The sequence below is a fragment of the Populus trichocarpa genome, chromosome 2, assembly GCF_000002775.5.
Source record: "Populus trichocarpa isolate Nisqually-1 chromosome 2, P.trichocarpa_v4.1, whole genome shotgun sequence".
In the NCBI taxonomy this organism is placed as follows: Eukaryota; Viridiplantae; Streptophyta; class Magnoliopsida; order Malpighiales; family Salicaceae; genus Populus; species Populus trichocarpa.
In genome coordinates, this window is record NC_037286.2 from 22015225 (window position 1) to 22036724 (window position 21500).

Genomic DNA, 21500 nt, shown 5'->3' on the forward strand with positions numbered 1-21500 from the left:
ATCCGTCAGACAGTTGTTGCCAGAAGCTCGTCGCAACAGGAATAGATTGTCATAATGCATTTACAGAATTTCTCGAATCAAAAGAGCCCCAAGAAAATCCATCTAAGATTTCTCTAAGGAGCCTCGATATTTGGAATCATTGTGTTGCTGTTGCAGCTCAACCATAGAAACCCTTTCCCTTGACAGTTTAACAAATGGTTGTGTTTCTGTCGCAGCCCAACCATTACTCATCAATATGGTAATTTGTTTCCCCAAAAAATACTATTATGCTATTTTAATAATACATGCTACCATAACTCCTGCCTCTCTCGTTCCAATTGAAGTTGTAATATCTTTTACTTCAAAATTTATTTTTTGAAAGTTACAAAGGTTGTTTGTAACTCTCTCTATTCAAATATGATTTCATTTGTTTAGCAAATATGATTTGATTAAAAAACTTAAAGGTTGTTTGTAACTCTCTCTATTCAATTAAGAAGTTTAAATAAAATCTCATGTTTAAAATAATTTTAAGAGTCAAGAACTGAATTTGAAATGAAATTCAATCTCTAAAAATAGTTAAAAAATAAATTAGAAGCCAATGTCTCTGATTTATTGTACTAAAAAAAAAGTAATGTTAAAACTAGGTTTTTCAAAACACCCATCTACCCATCTCATTTTTTGAAAGATCTTTGATGGAATAAGTTGAAGGTAATGAGGGCGATATATAAAATAAAATGAATTAAATTATATCTCTTTTAAATATGTGAATTAAACTTTTTTTCAATTAAATTCAAATTGAATACTGTAATGGATTTCAAATACATCAAAGAATCGGTTGCTAACAACATGTAAAAAATTATTAATCATCTTCATTGCACGATGCGTACAAGTTGTATGATTAAAAAAACACCACTAACTACACACACAAACACACACAGTTCACTATGGATTACTACTATAAATTTAGTCAATGAATTGCAATGAGTGAGGGAGATTTTAGATGAACAAACCAAATCGATGATTTGATCAGAATTGAACCGGTTATCAGCAGAACATATTTCATGAGTTAAGGAATGGAAGAGACGATGAAATAGTAATAGTTGCCTAGCATATCCAGCAGCCATCCTTTGTATATATATGTTTAGGGTTGTGTACAATAGTAATAGTGGAAAACACTGCACATGATAATTACACTATGTATATGATAAGTTTTCCGTAATATGCCCACTCAAGCTGAAGAGGGAGATTCCACTCGAAGCTTGGATAAAAAATAAGCAAAAGGTACAGACGGTAGTGGTTTGGTAAGGACATCAACTAGTTGATCCTTCAAAGAGATGAACCAAACTTGAATCTCCTTCTTGGCAACTCGATCACCACAAAATGGTAGTCAACCTCAACATGTTTAGTAAGAGCATGAAAGACAGGATTTACTGATAGAAACGTTGCCCCTAAATTATCGCACCACAAGATAGTCATAGGTGGAGAGGAAAGATGAAGTTCTAATAGTAACAAACGAAGCCATAGGATTTCAGCAGTACCATCAGCTAAAGCCTTGTGTTCGGCTTATGTGGAGGATCTAGCAACAATACATTGCTTTCCAGATTTCCAAGAGACAAGAGTATTCTCAAGATATACTAGATAACCACCAGTATATTTCTGATCGTCAACACTACTAGTCCAATCTTCATCAGTAAAGCCATAGAGGGATAAGGGAGACCCTCAAGTAACATGTAAACCATAAGATGTCATAGCCTGAAGATACCGTAAAATATGTTTAACAGCCTCCCAATGGTCCTCAATGGGAGCATGCATGAACTGACACACCTTATTAACAGCATAACAGATATTACGTCTGGTAAAAGTAAGATACTATAAAGCACCAACAATCTGTCTATACTTAGTGGAATTAGAGTATATAACACTTGATAGAATGGTCAATGCAGAAGAGGGGGATGAAGAAGTGTCAACCAGTTTACAGGATGATATGCATGCTTGTCGAATGATATCAATAACATATTTCTATTGACTCAGTAGAATGCCCATAGAGGTGGTTTTTACTTCATTGCCTAAAAAATAATGCACAATACCCAAGTCTCGAAGCTTGAATTTTGAGCTCAGTAATCTAATTGGCGGAGTAACTCAGAATTACTCCTAGTCAACAGAATATCATATATACACAAGTAAATAAAATAGAGCACCACTATAAGAGAGGATGAATAGAGAGGTGTCAGCCTTGGAGGCTTGGAAACCAATGGAGAGTAGAAAATCACTTAATTGCATGTACCAGGGCCGAGGTGCTTGCTTAAGACCATAAAATGATTTATAAAAATGACACACATGAGTAGGAAAATCAGAATGAACAAAACCACGGGGTTGGTTTATGTATACCTCTTCTTGAAGAATGCCATTTAGGAAAGCATTGTGAACATCCAATTGATGAATCAACCAACCATTCGAGATAGCAATTGTGAGTACTAGCCAAATGATTGTAGGCTTGATTACAGGACTAAATGTCTCGGAATAGTCAATCCCCTCTTCTTGAATAAACCCCTGAGCCACCATCCGGGCTTTGTATCTCTCAACACTACCATCAGCACGCCGTTTGATTTTATAAACCCATCGACTGCCAACCAAGTTCATAAAGAGCTGGTACGGGACTAGGGTTCATGTACCATTATCATGCAAAGCCTAGATTTCCTCTTGCATAGCTTGTTTCCAAGGTAATGATCGTTGTGCCTCCTAGAATGTGGAAGGTTCATGTGTAAGGGAAGAGGAAGAGCCCAGAGCAGAGGTGACACTGAGATTAGCAGTCTTGGCTTTCCGTGGCCTAAGAACCATGGTGTGCTGGCGAGGAGCTAGAGGAGGAGATGCTGAAACACCATTGTTCAAGACTTGTTGAAGATTAAAATGTGAGAGATCAATGACTAAATTCAATGCAGGAGGAGAAACAGTAGGGAGACCTGTTGGTGAGTTGGCCAAGTCTGAACCAAGTCGAGAAGAAATGTTTAGCAATGGGAAAGCCAACACGGGATCAAGCTGTTGCAACGTTACTGATTTTGGTGAAGCATGATGAGACGTTGAAGCCACACCTGTACCTGGACATTGATCAACAAAAATAGATGCATGTGAAGATAAAAGGGGCGGACTAACTCTCATGAGGGGAGTCAAAACAGGGACAGACGGGGCTAGTGTAGGGGATGTGGGTGGGGTAGGGGAAATAGAGGCAAGAAACGGTGATAAAAGGGAAGAGCACAAAGGGAGTGCGAGGGAATAGTGGAGGTAGACATATGCTGGTGTCTGATGGTGAGGGAGAGTTATTTTGTTCAGAAGTTGCTAGTGGGAAAGTGTGTTCGTGGAATCAAACATGACGGGCCATATAGATATGATAGGATGATAAATCGAGACAACAATAACCTAAATGGGAGGTGTTGTAACCAAGAAAGACACAAGGAGAGGAACAAAAATCGAGTTTATGGGCATTATAAGGATGAAGAAAAGGAATGTAGAGACACCTAAAAGTACGAAGAAAACTATAGTCAAGAGTCGACCGGAAAAGACATTCAAAAGGTGACTTGTAATTAATAACAAGAGTTGGCATACGATTTATTAAATAAACAAAAGTTTCAAATACATAGCACCAGAATTTTAGAGGGGCTTTACATTGACCCATAAGCGTAAGGTCGGTTTCAACAATATGTCGGTATCGACGTTCAACCATGCCATTCTATTCATGAGTATGTGGGCAGATCAAATGATGGTGAATGCTAATAGATTTGAAAAATGTATTTAATTTACGATACTCGCCACCCCAGTCTGTTTGAACAGATTTAATTTTTACAGAAAACTAATGCTCAACTTGAGTTTGAAATTGATGGAAAATAGTGAAAACATCATATTTTGCAACTAAAGGAAAGAACCAAATATACTTCGTATAAGCATCAACAAATATAACAAAATACCAAAAACCATCAGAGGACAACATGGGGGAAGGTCCCCAAACATCACTATAAATTAATTCAAGAGGAGCTGACGTTTTGTAACTCGTAGGTCCTAAAGACAGATGCGATGATTTTTCTAACATACAATCCTGACAGTCAAAATGAAATTGTTTTGACGTACATGACACTTTTTTATTTAATACTAGTAAACTTAAAATCCGTGAACTAGGATGCCTAAGTCGGTGGTGCTAGACATCAGTATAAGTGGATCGACGTGCAGTCAAGAAAGCTTGAGGCAATGAGGTGGCAGAGGACTTAGACATAATGTAAAGACCATCTCTAATATGACCGGAAAGAAACACCTCCTTGGTTATTAGATCCTTAACATAAAACACAAAAGGATGGAATTCAAAAAACACATTAGGAGGTAACAAAGGCTTTTTAATATGAGGTACGTGTAGAATGTTGGATAAAGTGAATGTACGTTTAGGTGCGTGGATTTTAGAATGGGCAATATGAGAGATAGCGAGGCCCTTATCATCTCCAACATGCAGTTGATCAGTACCAGTATAAGGTTTTAAGCTCGCCATATTTGCAATGTCGGGTGTCACATGCTGATTAACACCAATATTAGGAAACCAAGTAATAGGAGTACTCTCAAATTGAGTATTACACCAAATTAGCATTGGCTTGCATATTATGATTGGATAGTTGGGGGCATTGCTATGTTGAATGCCCAAAACTATAGCGAAGCTGACATTTTATTTTCTACGGATTGGACCACTAACTAGAGTCCCCAAAACGATTGCCTTGTTGCCCAAAATTCTATACAACAAACTATCCAGACCCAAAATGATTACTGTTAATATTTTGACTAGAGTTATACCCGTTAGATCCATGATTGAGATAGCCACGATTATGAGTTTTCCATCCTCCACAAAAACGACCCCTGTGACCAGAATTTTGGTTATAATGGCTACCTGGAGACCATGGATGACACTGTGAGAAAAAGGCCGAGGGAGGCTGAGATGGTGTTGGCAGCAGTGGTGTTGCAGCAGATGAGTGTTGTTTGGGTTAACAAGAGCTTGACCACCATCTGTTGACTGTGGTGTTGCAGCAAAGGAGAAAATCAGCTACGACGATGCTGTAGAGGGGTAGGCAGCGAGTGGCTAGGAAGAAGAGTCCATAGCAGAGGGGAGAGAAAGAGTTTTAATTTATTTAGGGTTCTAATACCAAGTTGAAAATAATAAAATGACTTGAATTATCTCTTAGCCAACATTTTCTATTTATATGTATGAGGTAGTAACTGTAGGAATCACAACATTGGAATAATCCTATAGTAATTCCTATTTATCTAGATATATATACACACATTCTATAATATTCTTATTTATTAAGGCGCCACAAATATATTTTTTTTCAAATTTGATGTCCGGCACATAACTCGCCTAGACAATGAACACTGCATTCGTAAACCTTCTCATTACTGTAAAAAACAAGAATAAAAGAACAAGAATATAATGAATTATAGACAATTGATACATCACCAGCGTTAAGAAAATATCACATCATCAACTCCAAGTAACAAAAAAATAAAATAAAAACATAGTTAAAATATAATATTTTTATTTGCAATTAATGAAAATTAATAATTAGAATAAATAGAGAAACAAAGCACATAAAGTTTATAACAAATGATTACGTTTCTGTCGCAGCTCAACCATTACTCATCAATATGGTAATCTTGTTCCCCAAAAAAATTATTATGGTATTTTAATCGTACATCCTACCAAAACTTCTGCCTCTCTCATTACTATTGAAGTTTTAATATCTTTTACTTTAAAATTTATTTTTTGAAAGCTACAATAGATTTTTTTAGCAAAATTGATTTCATTTGTAACTCTCTCAATTCAATTTAGATTTTAATAAAATATCATATTTGAAATAATTTTAAGTGTCAAGAATTGGATTTGAAATGAAATTCCATCTCTAAAAATAGTACAAAAGCAAATTAAAAGCCAATGTCTATGATTTGCTATACTAAAAGAAACACTACAACATGTAACAGTTTTATTGACAGAATTTTTCTGTCGGCGTGAGATTACTATTATGTCGGTGAAAATTTTACCTACTTCACCAACAGAATACGTCCATCGGTAATTTCATTATCTGTCACTAATTCTATCGGTAAAAAAAAAAATTAAAAAACCGATGATTTTATAGACGAAAAATGCGTGCCAAAAACAATTTCCCGCTGGAAATATACCGATGGAATGTTTCCATCAGTGATAATGGCATATAAAGTAATTTTTTTCCAACTCTCTGGAATATACTAACAGATTAATTTTGTTGATGATTGTGGCATATGCAATAAATATTTTACAACTCTTTGGAAAATGCCGATGGATTGCGTCTGTTTGGAAGTCCGTCGGTGATAATTAAAAATATTTTTTTAAAACAAATTGTGTAGAATAATTAATATAAAATTGTATAGAATAATAGTAAAAAAATAATTAAGCAAATAAAATTGTATAAAATTGAAAGATGTAAAAATATAATTGAATAATATAAAATCCAAATATTCATTACAATTTTAATTGTACAAATAAAAGTTAAACTAGAACAATGGCGGCGCTGGAGGAGGAGGAAGAGGAGGTTGGTCGTTTTCGGGACCAAACAACCAAAAAGGGGGCTCACACGTACCACTCATTTGTGATCTCATGTTCATGATCATTTGGCGGAGTTGTTCATAATCCGCCTAGATTTACTCATATTTTTCGATGAGATGAGCCATGTGTTGCTGCAAGACCACAAACTCCTGAGACTGGGTGCTCGATACCAATTGGGAGCTCCTAATGGTTGAGACAATATGGGCCACCCACAAGTTTTCAGCCGTAGTGTTGGAGAGTCCATACACCTGATTTCTATCGGGTCCACCAGACGATCTTGCCTCCATCCATAAATTCGGATTGAAGCCCGGGTGGGTCGACGTACGGATCGTCCTCGTATCTCTCCCTCAACTGGCTATTATATGTCTCCTGAAAATTAAAAAGGAAATCATCAAATTCAATTCAAGCAAATAATAACTTATGAAAGAAAATGTTTGAATGAACATACCATGAAGTGTTGAGCACGATTATCAACAAACTATTGCACCCCCTTTTAGCGGTCTGCATTCCGCATGTGTGTCTCCACAAAAAGCTCCTTTGGGCTCGGCTCACGTCTAAGAGACATAGCTTGTAAGAAAAAAAATGTTGCAAGTTAAATATATTTATAAATAACAAAAAAATAATTAAAGATAGATGTCATTAAAATTAATCTTACCATCCGCTTCGCGTGCGCAATGAACAGAACGGAGCCGCCGATGTGCGTGGTAACCAAATCGTGAATTTGCCAATTCTGGTTCTCGGCACCAGACTGTGAGCGTCGTGTGAATCACTCAAACATCACGTGGTGGATATATTGCACCCATATATCCTTTGAGATGTATGACAACCTAAAATCCTTCCAAACTACCACGTCATTCCAGCCTTGTAGACCATTATCTCTGGCGTATTTTTTTGTTTTTTTCTGCGCTTCATACCAAAAGTCACGCAACCTACATCCATTAACAAATTTTATATGAGTTAATGACGAATTAGAATATAATATATAATTTTTTTAAAAAAAAATACCTTATCGTTTTCGAATGTTACCTAATTGTCGCGTGATTCTCCCACACCCTCCTCGCAAACATTGTCATTTGCTCTATCCCAATCAAATTTGTTTTATGTATAAATAATTTATTAAAAATAAATCAATAATTTCAATATAACATAAAAAATAGTTAAAATTTGAAATTAACACTAACCTCAAATCTTTTAAACCATGCATCGATATAAGATCTTCAGTTAGAATGTCTGGAAACTTGACTCTATTGAAACAATGGAATCTCCATCAATGATTTAAATGCTGATGTTATTACTCGGGCGGCCTCAATGTTTGTGAACCTGAAAATCAATAAAATTAATGAAATATTAATTAGTTGTTCACAAATTACGTTAAAAGAAAAAAAACTAATATAAAAACAAACTTACATTGAAAGGTCGTCCTTCCAATGTGCCTCGTACTTGCGGTTGAATTGACTCCGTTGTGAAGGCACACTGCCTCTATGTTGTGGAACCGCGCTGGAAGAGCCAGCGTCGTGAGTCGCCACAAGTGCCTCTTCTTCTTCGGCACCTAATGACACGTCATCATCGCTGCTAGAAGAACTAGCTGCGACTATGTGCTCACAACGTGTTGTTGATTTTGTTCTACGTATCTACACAAATTTCATGAATAATTACACAATCAAATTCGATTTTTTTAAAAAAATTTGGCAGCACCTTCCTTATATTAGAGAGTACCCAAATTGTTCAAACCTACATATATTGACAAGATATATTTCATAAACCATTTGATTTTATTTTATTTATACCATAAATTTCAAATTATTCAATTTCATCTCATTTTCAATGTGATAATATAATATTTCTAATCATAAAATAGAGAAAAAAATTCATATATAAGCTAACATCTACATAGAAAAAATCAAATTTAACAATAAAATATAGAAAAAAAAAACAATTAAATTTAATCTTATATATTCAATTAACATTTATACGGCAAATTCAACAATAACAATTAAAATTCAACAAAACAATCAAACAATCTATTATACAATATATACACAACAAAATTTTGATAAAATAATTAAATTTAATCCTATATATTCAATTAACATTTATACAACAAATTCAACAATAACAATTAAAATTCAACAAAACAATCAAACATTCTATAATGCAATATATACAATAAAATTGAGATAAAACAATTAAATTTAATCTTATATATTCAATTAACATTTATACGGCAAATTCAACAATAACAATTAAAATTAAATAAAACAATCAATCATTATTGCAATAAAAACAATAAAATAGGCAACAAATTAATACAAAAAAAAACTATAGACGTTAGGAATGCAAAATGCTTACCTTAATAGTGTGTTTACTTTTAGGCTTTATCTATGTACAATACAAAAAAAAAATATTGTTAATAAACCGATGAAAAGACAAAAAATAGAAAATAATAACAAGTGAGGAGAATCATAATACATACCTTTTAAACTTTGAAGATGAAGATAGAACTAGAAATTGAAGCAAAACACTAGAATTGAGAGGAAAAAATGAAATGCGATTGAAGATATTTGAACGAGAGGAAACAATTCACTGAAGGGGTGCTCACTGGTTTTTATAACGTGTTTTTACCGACGAAATCACCCAAGGAATATTAAATTAAATTATTTTTAATTAATCCGTCGGTGATTCCCTCGGTAAATTAACCTTGAAATTTTCATTTTGCACTAAGATTTTCAAAAAACCCTTCAGAATTTTCACAATCCATCGGTAATTCCCTAGCTAATTTTAAATAGTATACACAGTCAAAGATGCATTAATTACCCGCACTTTGGGTTATGCAGTCCATCGGTAATTCCCTCGGTAACCTGCAACTGATTCAGAGGACTTTAATTAACATTACCGGCATGAGATGGGAACAGTTCCCTTGGCCTCTAGAATACACCAACGAACTGTGTCCGTCGATGTTTCCATCGGTGATGTGCGAATAATTCTCTTCACCTCTTGAATACACCGACGAAATCATTATGTCGGTGTTTCCATCGGTGATGTGTGAACAGTTCTCTTCGCCTTTGGAATACACCAACGAACATAATTTGTCGGTGTTTCCATCGATGATGTGCATAGTGAATAACATATTGTGTCTATATTTCATGTCTATCCTGCAAACACTTAAATTGAAAGCTGCATGCACAACACAATAACAACAGTTCACATAATAATTATAAAATAATTATTTTTTTGTATAGAATTTCATCCATAAATATTACATGATAAAAAATTCCTTTAAACTTTCGTGTTCTAATAGTTAGTCAAAAGTATCTTCTTCTTCTTCAATTGAATCATCATTAGCTCCATCGCAATCTTCAATGTTGATATCATCATCATTTTCATCGACTTGTGCTTGTCCATTGGAGCTTAGAACAACATTCAACTCATCAGCGTCAACATTAACAAGACTATTATCGAAGACGTGAACATTTGAATTTTCTTCTAAGTTAATTGATGGAGCAACTCGATACGGTTCCACCAACTCAATAACTTGAAAGACATCATCTCCCACACTTGTGTCTTCGTTCTCATCTAGAACAACCTCGACACGACCACCGGGTTTCGTTTTTAAAATGGATAACCAATCAACTCTTGATCGATCCTTTCTAAAAGAAAGGGTGTATTTGTTGGACTTGCTTGGCAAAAACAAAGACATCATTTACGTTGTAGAGTCTAACTTTTGAGTTAATTTCGACCAGACCATAGTGGGGATCTACTCTGATTTCTCTGTCAGTGGTGTCATACCAATAACATTTGAATAAATACACTCTATTATGCTCGTTATGATATTGTAATTCAATGACCTCTTCTAATTTACCATAATAGTCACCTTCAAACTTATTACAAGTTGATTCCTTAACACAAACACTACTGTTATATGTCTTTTTTCCATGCCTGTATTCTTCAGTATGAAACACATATCCATTGACAAAATACCTGTTGTAGCACTTCACTTTTCTTTCAGAACCTAGGCTTTGTAAAGACAATGAAACACTTACTTTCTTTCCCATTTGATAAACCTTGTACATAAAAAATAAACAGTAAACAAGAATTCTGTAATGAAATTAAGTACCATGGTACATAATAAGTTTGTGATAGTACTTACATGTGTTTTGAACCCCGTGGCAAATTGTTCATCTTGTAATCGAAAAATTTGGGATTCAATCACCTATGAGTTTGTGATATTACAATAGATAGATAGTCCATTTATAACAAAGTTTAAGTAATATATATTTTTACTGAATATAAGGTTTCAGTTCATCGTAGTTAAATAGCATATAATTGTGTGCTTGTTTGAACTTTATTTCAGACAAATATCTTCCCCTTATAACAATTTTAGGTATGGGTCGTCCAACATTGGAGAATATTGACAAGTTCCCACTTGAAGGCACTTCACCACCATCATTATTTCGTAGAATGCGGTTGATTCTTGTTTTTAAATGAGGCTTGAAATAGTACGAGATAAATGTTGAGATCTCCTCAACAATATAGGCCTCAACATGCGCCTTGTTCTTAACCCTTTTTTTTAAGATTGAACAAGTACTTACATGAAATTAAACAAACATTTTCAATTAAGAAAAACAATGAAAATACATTAATAATTGCATTGCATCTGTAATATCTAACCTCTCGAATAGATACATCCATCTATATTGGACTGGGCCTCCAATTTGCTGCTCCTTATTCTTGTTGGCCGGTCATAATGACGGTTTATAACTTGCCACCAGGGATGTGTATGAGGCCGGAGTTCATGTTTTTATCTATGGTCATACCAGGATCGAGCAGTCCGGGCAGAATATAGATGTTTGTCTTCGACCGTTGATTGATGAGTTGACGCAGTTGTGGTCTTTTGGAGCTTTGACTTATGATATCTCGAGGAAACATAATTTTGTTATGGGAGCGACTTTGATGAAAACTAGCATGTCCATACTGCATGGAAAACAATAAGGTATTCACGCTAACAAACGAAGGTAAAGCTTCTTTTTTTTACTGCCACCGTCGTTTCTTGCCACCGAATCACAGATACAGAAAGAACTGAAAGAATTTCTTTGTTGGAAGAGTTGAAAAGGATGTTGCACCCCCGCGTCTTTCTGGTGAAGAATTGCATGATGTTGTATCAGAGAATGGTGGCATTATGTTTGGTCTCCAATCAGGTAAGCAGAAGTTTCCTGGTTTTGGTTTGACCCATAATTGGGTAAAGCAAAGTATCTTTTGGGAGCTTCTTTATTGGAGGACCAATCTCCACCGCCATAACCTTGATGTCATGCACATTGAAAAAAACATGTTTGAGAACATGTCAACACCGTCATGGATGTGAAGGGGAAGACAAAGGACAACATCAAGGCTACATTGGATTTAACGTTGTTCTGTAACCGTAAAAATATGGAGTTGGTTTGTGATGGGTCACGGGTCGCAAAACCAAGAGCAAGCTTCATGTTAGAGAAAAACACACAACTACTAGTTTACAAATGGCTTAAGAGTCTGCATTTTCCCGATGGACATGCCTCGAACATATCAAGGCTGGTTAATACGGAGGAATGCAGATTATATGTAATGAAGAGTCATGACTGCCATGTGTTTATGCAAACACTCATTCCATTAGCTTTTCGTGATTTGTTGCCAAAAAGGATATGGGATGCACTCACGGAGATCAGTCATTTCTTTAGAGATATATGCTCCAGCAAGTTAAATGGTGATCACATTGAAAGGCTTGAAATGAATATCGTCGAGACAATATGCAAACTTGAGATGATATTCCCTCCATTATTTTTTGACTCAATGGAGCATCTACCCGTACATTTACCATATGAGGTAAAAGTTGGAGGACCGGTCCAGTATATATGGATGTATCCATTCAAGAAGTTAGATATTATAGTTGCAATGTAATTCATAATTAAAAGTTTTTTCATTGTTTTTTTAAATTGATAATTTTTGTTTAATTCTATATATGCAGGTACTTGTTCAATCTTAAGAAAAAGGTTAAGAGCAAGGCGCATGTTGAGGCTTCAATATGTGAGGCCTATATTGTTGAGGAGATCTCAACATTTATCTCGTACTATTTCGAATCTCATTTGAGAACGAGAATCAACCGTGTTCCACGACATGATGATGGTGGTGAAGTGCCTTCAAGTGGGAACTTGTCAATATTCTCCAATCTTGGACGGCCCACACCTAAAAATGCCATAAAGGAAAGATATTTGTCTGAAATAGAGTTCAGACAAGCACACAATTATGTTCTATTTAACTGTGATGAGTTGAGACCTTTTATTAAGTAAGTAGATGTACTACTTAAACTTTGTCAAGAGTGTACTATTTATATATTGTGATATAATAAACTCATATAATTTGGAACAACCTTGCAGGCAACATCAACGATATTTATTGTCCAATAACTCACAAGTGCCTGAATCTCAAATCTTTCAATTACAAGATGAACAATTTTCCACATGGTTTAGAACACATGTAAGTCCTATCACAAACTCATTATCTCTTGCAAGGTAATTGTATGTCAATATTACATAATGTTCGTTTATTGATTATTGTTGTATTTGATATACAAGGTTTATTAAATGGGAGGTAGTGCTGCTATTTCATTGTCTTTACTAAGCCTGGGCCCTGAAAGAAAAGTCAAGTGCTATAACGAGTATTTTTTCAATGGATATGTGTTTCATACTGAAGAATACGAGTATGGAAGAAAGACATACAACAACGGTGTTTGTATTAAGGGATCGACTTCTAGTGAGTTTGAAGTTGACTACTATGGGAAATTAGAAGAGGTCGTCGAATTGCAATATCATAGCGAGCAGAATAAAGTGTTTTTATTCAAATGCTATTGGTATGACACAACTGACAGAGGAATTAGAGTAGATCCTCACAATGGTCTCGTTGAAATCAACTTAAAAGCTAGACTCCGCAACGTAAACGATGTCTTTGTTTTCGCAAAGCAATGCTAACAAGTTTATTACACATACACCCCTTCCTTTAGAAAGGACCGATCAAGAGTTGATTGGTTATCCGTTTTAGAAACAAAACCTAGGGGTCGTGTCGAGGTTGTTCAGGATAAGAACGAAGACACATGTGTGATAGATGAAGTCTTTCAAGCTAGTGAGTTGGTTGAACCATACCGAGTTGCTCCTTTGATTGACTTAGAAGAAAATTCAAATTTTCATGTTTTCGATGATAGTCTTGTTGATGTTGACGCAGAGGAGTTGAATGTTGTTTTGAGCTCTAGTGGACTAGAGAATGTTGATGAAGAAGATGATAACCACATTGAAGAGTGCAATGAAACTGATAACAATTCAATTGAGGATGAAGACGAAAATTTTGACTAAATATGATCAAAACACGAAAGTGTAAAGCCTTTTTTTATAATGTAATATTATTGATGATATTTTGGAACATAAAATATTTATTTTATAATTTTTTGCTATTGTTATTGTGCTGTGTGGTAAGTTTGCAATTTAAGCGTTTGCCACAATCACCGACGACTATACCGACGGTTTGTGGCCATCGGTATTTTACCGAGAGTTGCAAAAACATTACTGCCCATGCCACAATCACCGATATTGTCCCTGATGGAATCACCGATCGACGGTGCAAATTCCAATACGTGCGACTACCAGAGTGCCAGGTCACTCGACCCATTTACCGATAGCATCACCAACAGAAGCTGCAAATCCAATGCGCGCGTGCTCTGACACCTATATACCGACAGACGTGCCGACGGACTTCGAAAATTGTGGAAGGTTTTTTAAAATTTTAGAGCTAGATTCAAAAAATATCGACGGAAATTACTGATGGAAATTAATGCCACTACCCAAGAAAATATTATTCTAATTTTCGTCGACAAATCCGTCGGTAAAATTACAGTATAAAACCCAACCCCCCCTCATCATTTTTTCTTCGTTCCTCCTCATTCATCTTCTCTTCTCCTCTGCGTTCCTCATAAATTTTTATTGTTTTGATTGTAGTTTTCAACATATTAAAAGGTATGATTCTCCTTTCTTTATCTTTGTATTTTTTTACTTTTTTTATTTTATTTTAATTATGATTATTTTTATTGTGTTTTTTGTTTTGTGTATTGTTTGTAGATAAAATCTTCAAATCAACACACTATTAAGGTATTGAACTGTTACTGTCCAAGTGTTACTCTCTAGACATTGAACTATTATTGTCCAACTGTTAATATCTAGACATTGAACTGTTACAGTCTGAACACTCATCAGATTTTTAACTATATCTAGAGTTCTAGAACTCCATTTTAAATGAGATTGATCTCGTTGGAAAGCTAAGACATGAGGCTATAAGTTCTCTAAAGGAAGGAGCACCCAGTTTTGCCTCCAAGATAGTCAACATTGCTCATCAACTAATTAGTTCTACTGCCCTACAGAATCAGTCACGACTCAGTATCGGTTGGTGACCCATAACTGGAGCGCTACAACTCCAAATTGAGCAAGACCAGTTTCCTTGGTTAGCTAATATCCAAAACTACAATTTCTATGAGGAACCCGATCCTAATTCCCTCATCCTCCTGCTCGAAATCTCACCGAAAGTCAGTAGACAAGTCTGTCCAGATTCGTCACCCCCTTCCCTTCACACAATACTTTCACAAACTAAATTTTCTGGGTAAATTATTTTGGTTTCACACCCCCCATCATATACCACATATGAATTAACTTAATTTTAACAACAAATACTTTTTCCCCAATTCATGTCTAACAACCCTAACCTATAATTCAATATCAAGGCATCAATTCATTATCGAATTTGAAATGAATTTTAAGATCATGTTTAGAACACCTTACCCAGTACGAATTAAGATTTTGATCTTCAACCAGTTGAAGATTTTCAGCTCCCTCCTTTCTTTTCTAGTGACAGCCGGCCCTCCTTCTTCTCTTATTGTTCAATTTTCTTGTTAATCCCTTGCTCACAAGTGTTTATTCCATCTATAAACCCTTAATCTTGGATGGGTTCTTGAAATTTTAGTATTTCTCTCTTGATTTTGCAATAATGGATACAAAACTTCCTATTTTCTTTCCTTATGGTTGCTACAGATTTTTGGTAAGGAGAAGAGTATTTATACTCTATAATTTCTCTTATTTGCATTTATGCCCCATTTCCTTTAAGTGTATTATTCTCTTCAATTAAATCCAACCCTCAACATTACCAGGTTTATTTATAATGTCTCGAATTATTTCTCCTGGAAATTTATATTCAAAAATTTCTGAATTCCTGTTTTTATTTAACCATATGCATGAATTTCTTCACTTTTATTTCTCATGTAGTTAGTTTGCAATTTAAGCAACTTTGATTATATTTTTTTTCCGGGGTTACAATACCATTATTACTAAGAAACCATGGTGCAAAGACCAAAACACCCTCATAAGCTATGCTTTAAATCCGGAAAGTCAAAGGTCAATAATGTAATTTTACAGTACAAAAATAATGCAAAGACAAATAAACCCCTCCTTGCAAGGCTTTTTTTTTTCTGAGCACCCAAGGGTATAAACGTTATTTCACTTGCAAATTAAAAGAAAAGGATGAAAAAAACCCTTAGCAAAAGATCACCTTTTTTTTTTATCAAATTTCAAGAGCAAAAGAGTATTTTCACTGTGCATTATAATTTGGAATGACATCTTTGCCCCTGATCAATTATGAAATGATATTTAGATACCATGAAAAATATAATATTACCTCTAGTGCCAAAACAATTGTTAAGAGTAATGAAGGACAAAACCATAATTACACGGCTTGAATCCATGCTGATTCTCCTCACATGCTACAACGAAACACGAAACAAGAAGACCTTTTTTCTTTTTTTGGGTAATATGCGCGAATATTTTCGCGGAACTTTTTCAATATGGATCCATTGCCAGGATCAAGAAGAAAATCAAGAAACATAGGGGTTGGTTTTAACGGCAGCAGTTTAACTTTTCCATTCACACAACAAGGAGAGAAAAGAGGCGTCGCTCGAGATGAATTTGCAAGTCTCTCTTGATTCCAAAAAAGCGCACCACAGTGATGGCACTAGAAGCTCTTATCACCAAAATCAGAATATTCCTCGACACCCCCTGCAAAAATATTGACGTGGGATTTTAAAAAGCAGTAAAAAGGGGAAATACTAAGCGCTAATCCAAAAGATGAAAGAAAACATATCACAAAAGCATCCATGTCTGGTCAATTGAAATGGCATACGCTTTCTTCTTTTTCTTTGGTAAGCAGCTTGACCAACCCCTTCTTGACCTGAGGGACCAAACCTAGCTAGGCAGCTTGAAAGGTCATCTGAATTAGTGTTACCAGGAACAACACGGCAGCTTGAAAGGTCATCTGAATTCGTGTCTTGAAAGGTCATCTGAATTAGTGTTACCAGGCACAACACGGCAGCTTGAATGGTCATCTGAATTAGTGTTGCCAGGCACAACACGGCAGCTTGAAAGGTAATCTGAATTAGTGTTACCAGGCACAACACTCGTGCTTTCAATCTTATATGAATTAAGGGGATTAAATGGCGCAATCAATTGACCAGACATGGATGCTTCTATATGATCCACATGCATATTTCTATGAAGGAAATCATTGACATGCGTGGATTGAACCAACGACTCAGAATTTGGATTTGTATCTCGAGGCAGACGGCTTGATCGATGAGCCAACCATAGAAGAATGATTTTAAGCATCCTCGAGAAGGAAACAGGGTAGGTGATGGGTATTATCTGGCGCTGCTGAAGTCTTTTGTCGTCGCCTAGTCATGGTCAGAAAGACATTAAAACAGCATAGAGCTGACAGAAACAACATGTCAAAAAAAGTCTACTAAGTTATTGCTGTTGTGATATGGTGAATCACACAAACGTTAAGAGACATGCTTGATGTGTTGTTTATGTTTTGTCTTAAGAACCAATTTTCATCATACGAGCTAGGTGTTCTCTCGTCTATATTATCCAATTCATATCCACCCGAAACAGCAATCGCATGGAATTGCTTACCCTCTTCATCTGGCACCTAAATTAGCTGATGCTTAAAGAAAGCTCAATAATGTAACTTGACTGGGCATCGAACCCGTTTTGGACATAACTTCCAATCATGGAATTCCATGTAACTACGTTCTTGTCAGGCATATTATCAAACACTTTCCTTGCATCCTTTAAAATCCCACATTTTCTATACGCGTCATCAAGGTTACTTCAAACAAACACACACCTATCAAATTCCATTTTCATTACATCCCTATGAACCCCTCTCCATTTTGAAAATATTAGGTACCACAAAATTATCAGCCAGAATCGCAGTATCTATCATCTCCAAAGACCCATTAAAGCTTCTCTCTGGAAACTCATTCTAAAATTCAAACCAATAATAGCAGCCCAAGAAACACGTTCTTTACACCATAGATATCGGATGTACAAGGGATATATTAATGGAGCCTACCTGGATATTATCCAGGGATGATTTCAGTGAAAAAAAAGAAAGGCTCTAGGCCAAGGTGGTAGGACAAGGTCCTGTAACTGAATTGAGAGAGATACAAAAGAATTGCCACGCAGTTCTAGGATCATAAATTCTTCATCATTGCTTGGAATATGTTATGCCTATTTTCAGTTATCATTTATAAGCAATGCATTCTTCTGTTACAAGGCACATGGTGTAAAAAAGCAAAGGAAATAATAGGTAAATAACATTTATTCTACCAAGCGCTGCGTATTAATCAAGGGAAACGGTGTGTTTAACAATGATCATATTTTTGAAAGACAGTTACTTCAGTCCTTGCATCTTCATTTCTTCGTTTCTTTTCTTCTTCACTTTCAATCAAACCTGTGACAATACCCCCTCCTGCAAATCGACCTTTTCCATAAAGAAGAAAGTGGGAAACCTCAGCAAACTCCCAAGTGGCATCTGCTAGAGATAAACTCTTCTAGTGAATCAATAGCTGAGTTGTTGCTTAATTGCCTCTTTTAACCATTCTTTGATCTAAAAGAGCTTGAGGTTGGAAGGAATGCTCATGAGGGTTAATTGGCACGTCCTTCTGAACAATCTTATGAAGAAGGTAGTTGCAGCTTATAAGTCAGAGTTCCAATCTTCTCCATTCTGCGCACTATTGATATTTTCTGGTTTACTTCTCTGGTAGATAGGACATTCTCTCACAAATTGTCTAATCAGTCTTTGTTGATGCTTCCAATAGAAAAGACCCCCCACCCTCTTGGCAATCACCAAGGCTCCTGAATGGCCATCCATAGCAGTGTCATGGTTTAGGGCAATGAGTTTATTTTGCAGGGTAGGTTTGTGTCCCTCCACTATCTTTCCCTTTTTATTGAGATGATTGTTGACCTGCTGGTAGTGTGGATGTGTTGCAGGATCCTTCTGTAGTTCTTGAATAATTAATGGCCCTGCGGTTGGCATCTGTTTCCCAAGTTCTTCTGATAACTTCCATGATGTCAGTAGAAATGCTAGACATAGCTAATGCACACAATTCACTGCTAACCATTTAGATAAGGCATCAGCTGCCACATTTTCCCTACCACTCTAGTATATATTAAATATCATAATCATAAGCTAGCAACTTAGTTAGCCACGATGTTGAGAGGAGTGAGTTTTCTTTTGGTCCATAAGATATTCAAGGCTTATATGGTCTGTCCTGATTTTGAAATGCCTGCCCCAAAGGTAGTGTTTCCATTTTGATACAGCCTACAGTATTACTTGCATCTCCCTCTCATATGTAGATAATGCTTGTTGTCTAGGTCCCTAGGTCTTGTTGATGAAAACCAATGGATGTCCTTCTTGCATTAAAACTACCCTCATGCCATTACCTGATGCATCATTTTCAATGATAAACAACTTGTCGCGATCTGGTAATGCTAGTACTGGAGGATTTGTCATGGCTCTCTTGAGGTGATTGAAAGCCTCACTAGCTGTAGCATCCCTTTTTAAAGCATCCTTCTTCAGTAGCTGGGTTAAAAGTCAGCATATAGTGCCATAAACCTCTTGTAATATCCAATTATCCCTACGAACCCTCTCAATTGTTTGATGTTTTGTGGCATTGGCCAATCCAATACGGCCTGTATTTTATTTGGGTCAATAGCTACCCCAGCCTGAGAGATCACACATGGCCATGTACTTGACTTGATTGCTGCAGAATTCACACTTACTTTCCTTGACAAACAAATTATGAGTTCCAAGTAAGTCAAACACTCATTGTAGATGCTCCAAGTGTTCTGCCATATACTTACTATACTTAAAGAATGTCATCAAAAAATACCAATATGAATTTTCTGAGGTGCTTTTGAATATTTCATCCATCACGCTTTGAAATGTCACAAGTGTATTGGTCAAGCCAAAAGGCATAATTATAAAATCATAGTGGTCATTGTGTGTATGAAATTCAGTTTTGTAGGTATCCTGACATGCCATTTTTATTTGATGGTAACCTGATCATAGATCCACTTTTAAAAACATCACAGCTCCCATTAGTTCCCCCGGCAATTCTTCCACTAGAGGTATAGAAATTTAAAGAATTGAGTAATCTATTTTACGTTTTTCATTCATACTTTGAATACAAGAACACAAGCTTCTTTATAGTCCCTTGTACAGGTTTATCTCCTAAAGAATAAGAGATAAACATTGTAAGTGATAAACATGAAATATCACTACAACATTATCCAGTTTTACCGACGGATTAATTCCGTCGGTGATAGCAATGAAATCCGTCGGTGAAAACAATACCGACGGACTCACCGACGGAAGTGATCCGTCGGTATAACAGTCGTCGGTAAATCCCATTTCCGTCGCTAATTCTGTCGCAAATAAAAAAACCCACCCACCGACGGAAACACCGACGGTAATACAGACGGATACGCGCGCGCCAAAAAAATTCCCCGTGGGAAAATTACCGACGGCGTTTCCGTCGGTAATGTTAATGGTACTTTCCGACGGCATTACCGACGGCTTTTCCGTCGGTAATTATGGCATGGCTTGTAATTTTGTTGCAACTCTCTGTATAATACCGACGGATATTATCCGTCGGTAATGCCATCGGAAGTTAATCACCGACGGATATTATCCGTCGGTGATGCCGTCGGTAAGGATGGCATGGATGGTAATTGTTCGGCAACTCTCTGTTAAATACCGACGGATAGTATCCGTCGGTATATCCGTCGGTAGGTATTTGAAATATAAAAAAAAAATAATTTATTAATTGTAAAAAACCTTAATAAACAAATAAAAATGCATTAAACATTAAAAATGTAAAAGTAATAATATTCATTACAAATTTAATGTGTTTAAAAAACAAAATTAAACTAGAATAGCGGCGGAGCTGGAGGAGGAGGCGGAGGAGGAGGAGGCTGGTTGTTCCCGGGACCAAACGGCCAAAAAGAAGCTGCACAAGTATCGTCACCTATCTTTGATCTCATCTCCATGACTATTTGACGGAGCTCATCATAATTCGTCGAGAGTTGTTGATATTTTTGTTTCAACGCAATGAACTCCTCAGACTGGGTGTTCGATACTGATGGAGAGCTTCCAACAGTTGAGACACTACGAGTCGAACGCAAGTTGTCAGCCGTAGTGTTGGAGAGCCCGTAGACCCTGTTTTTATCGGGTCCACCAGACGATCCCGCCTCCATCCACAAATCTGGATCGAAATCTGGATGGGTCGACGGATTGTCCCCATATCTCTCCCTCAACCGGCTATTATAGGTCTCCTGAAAATTCCATCGGTAAAAAAATCATCAAATGCAATTCAAGATGCAATTCAAGAAAATAATAACTTACAAAATAAAATGAATGAACGAACATACCACGAAGTGCTGAGCACGGTTGTCCACGAACTGCTGCACCCCTTTTTGGCGGTCTTGACTCCGCACATGCGTCTCTAGAAACAGCT